General features: G+C 43.2%; 1 pseudogene; it reads left to right on the top strand.

Annotated features, from left to right (window-relative positions):
* The first annotated feature begins 410 nt into the window (after nt 1-410).
* Nucleotides 411-2,378, top strand: LOC136393083 (large ribosomal subunit protein eL27-like; annotated as a pseudogene).
* The last annotated feature ends 994 nt before the right edge of the window (nt 2,379-3,372 follow it).

Here is a 3,372-nt window from a genome sequence, read left to right as displayed (position 1 = left end):
TGTATGACCACTTTCTAATGATTTTTAACATTTTATTTATTTTAAATTGCTTATTAACTTAAAGAAGTACTTTAGATAGAAGCATGGATACAAAGGACTTTACATGATTATAATAGATAATACCTGGCCCTGGCAGGTTGGCTAAGTGGTAAAAATCAACCTGGTGTGTGAAAGTCCTGAGTTCGATTCCTGGTCAGGCACACAGAAGAGACAACCTGCTTCTCCAACACTCCCCCTTCTCTCCCTCTCTCCTCCTCCTGCAGCCATGGCACGACTGGTTCAGGCAAGTTGGCCCAGGCGCTGAGGATGTCTCCATGGCCTAACCTCAGGTGCTAAAATAGCTCAGTTGCTGAGCAACGAAGCAATGACTCCAGATGGGCAGAGCATCGCCCTGGTAGGGGTCTTGTGGGATGGATCCCGGTAAGAGTGCATGTGAGAGTCTCTCTCTGCCTCCCCAACACACATAATTAAAAAAAGAAAAAGATATCTTACTTAGCCTAGATTGTTACTATGCTGTACAGTTCAAAAGCAGTCACAGATGTACACATAGTATGACTGCACCTCAATACTCTTTTAAAAATAGGCACAGAATTGAATTTGGCCTATGGGTCATATGTTGCTGACCTCTGGCTTAATCATTAGATCCCTTATAGACTTGTTTCCATTGTCTATTATTTCTCTTGGCTTTCATCATGTCCTGTCTTCTGGTAAGTCAGGTATTTTGGACTGAGTGTCAGAATCATACTTGATGAACTGTAGTTTAAAGCTCTGAACAATGTTACTCTTCCTCTACATCAGTGGTTTGCAATGTTCTCACACTTGGGGACTAGTAAAAAAGAATTACTTTGGGGACCGCTAAAGCAGAAATAATCCTGAGCATAAGTGAATTCAACTAAGGATCAATGGGTCCATAATCTTCATACATCAGGGCGGTTAACTCTCATGGGCCTGCTCAAAATTTCTAGTGGACTGCCATCGGTCTATAGACCAATGGTTGAACCACTGGTCCAGAATTCAGTTAGACATCCAATAAAAAGATTATTTCTAGCTTAATTTTATTCTATCTTTTTTTTCCAAGTGAGAGGAGGGGTGAGACAGAAACCCACATGCACCCTGACCAGGATTTACCAGGCAACCCCCATCTGGGGCCAATGCTCATAATTGAGCTATTTTTAGCATCTGAGGCAGAGGCTACACGGAGCCATCCTCAGCATCTGAGGCCGATGTGCTCGAACCAATCAAGCCATGGCTGAGGATGTGGAAGAGAAGCGAGAGGGGAAGGGGAGGATAAACAGATCGGCACTTCTACATGCCCTGACTGGGAATTGAACCCAGGACTACACACTGTGCTGACACTCTACCACTGAGCCAACCAGCCATGGCTGACTTTATTTTTAAATGAGTGTATTTTAAAAGATATTTAAGCCCTGGCCAGATGCCTCAGTGAATAGAGAGTCACCATGGCTCACCAGGTTGTGGGTTCCATCCCTAGAGAAGCAACTAATGAATGTATAATGAACTGGAATGAGTCAATGCTATGCTCAAATCAAGGGGGGGGGGGAGGGAAGACTTTTAAAATGTAAAATAAAAGTCTTCTGTGACTTGCTTTTTCCAAGCAACATCGTTTAAAATTCATTCATGTTGCTGCATGCAGCTAGAATTCTTTTATTTTCAGGCCATGCAGTATTTCATTACACAAGTGTTCCACTCATCTACTCTATGGTTGGTGGACATCTGAGCTGCTTCCAGGTTTTTTGCTATAAGAAATGTTGCTACACACACACACACACACACACACACACACACACACACACACACAGTTGCTACCTTCTTGTAAATGACTGCTAGTGCAGAGATGACACGTGCACACACACACACACACATATTTATTTTACAAAGTAATGCTAAACTGTTTTCCAAAGTGGTTGTACCAGGAAATGCCGTAGTCCAGAGTGGTTGCTGTCCAAATGGAAATGCTTATGAAACCCAGGAAGTGGTGCTAGTCCTGGACAGATGCTACTCTGGACATAAAGCCATCATTGTGAAGGACATTAATGACAGCAACTCAGACCACATCTGCAGCCATGCTGTGGTGGCTGGAATTGACCTCTATCCCTGCAAAGTGACAGCTGCCATGGCCATGAACAAATTTGCCAAGAGATCAAAGATCAAATCTTTTTGTGAAAGTTTATAATTACAATCCCCTCATGAACACAAGGTACTCTTTGGATATCTCCTTGAACAAAACTGTAGTTAACAAGGACATCTTCAGAGACTCTGCTCTCAAATGGAAGGCCGAATGGGAGGCCAAGGTTAAGTCCAAAGAGAGAAACGAGACTGGCAAGAGCAAACAGTTCTCCCAAAAGCTGCAGTTATAAAATTACAAAATGGTTGTACTGACTTAAACCTCTTTCAGTAGTATTTTTCATTGCACCATATCCTAGTCAGTACTTAGAAATAACTAAACTTTTTTAATTTTTAAAAAATTTTTCCAAAGTGAGAAGCGGGGAGGCAGTCAGACAGACTCCTGCTTGAGCCCAACAGGGATCCACCCGGCATGCCCACCAGGGGCTGATACTCTGCCCATCTGGGGCGTTGCTCCATTGTGACCAGAGTCATTCTAGCGCCTGAGGCGGAGGGCATGGAGCCATCTCAGTGCCCAGGCCAACTTTGCTCCAATGGAGCCTTGGCTGCGGGAGGGGAAGAGGGAGAGAGATGAAGGAGAGGGGGAGGAGGAAGAAACAGATGGTTGCTTCTCCCATGTGCCCTGACTGGGAATCGAAGCTGGGACTTCCACATGCCAGACCAATGCTCTACTGCTAAGCCAACCGGCTGGGGCCCTAAACTTTTTTTTTTTTTAATTTTTTAAGGGTGAAATGGCACCAATGACTTGAATATGCATTTCTTAGATTACTAATGAAGTTAAATATAATCTCAAACATTGTATACATTTTTTTTAGCCAGAGAATGAGACAGGCAGACAGGAAGGATATAAGAATCAACTTGTAGTTGTGTCACTATACTTGTTCATTGATTGCTTCTCATATGAGCCCTGAAGGCAGGGGTGTCTCCAGCCAAGCCAATGACCCCCTGCTCAAGCCACTGACCACGGGATCATGTTGATAAGCTTTGAACCTAGGTCCTCAGCATTCCAGGTTGACACTCTATCCACAGCACCACCACCAGTCAGGCTAAATATTTTTTCTTTGAAATGGCAGTTCATATCTGTTGCCCATTTTTCTAATGGGTTTGTCATTCTCTTACAGATCGGTAAATCATTACATATTCTTGGTATTAATCAGTTTTCAGTTTTAAGTCTTCCCCTAACTTGGTGCTTCTTTTCATTCTTTGTGGTGTCTTTTAATGACTAGT

This window comes from Saccopteryx leptura, chromosome 2, assembly GCF_036850995.1.
Source record: "Saccopteryx leptura isolate mSacLep1 chromosome 2, mSacLep1_pri_phased_curated, whole genome shotgun sequence".
In the NCBI taxonomy this organism is placed as follows: Eukaryota; Metazoa; Chordata; class Mammalia; order Chiroptera; family Emballonuridae; genus Saccopteryx; species Saccopteryx leptura.
Note: the sequence above shows the minus strand (reverse complement) of the source record. Positions and strands in the feature narration are given on the sequence as shown.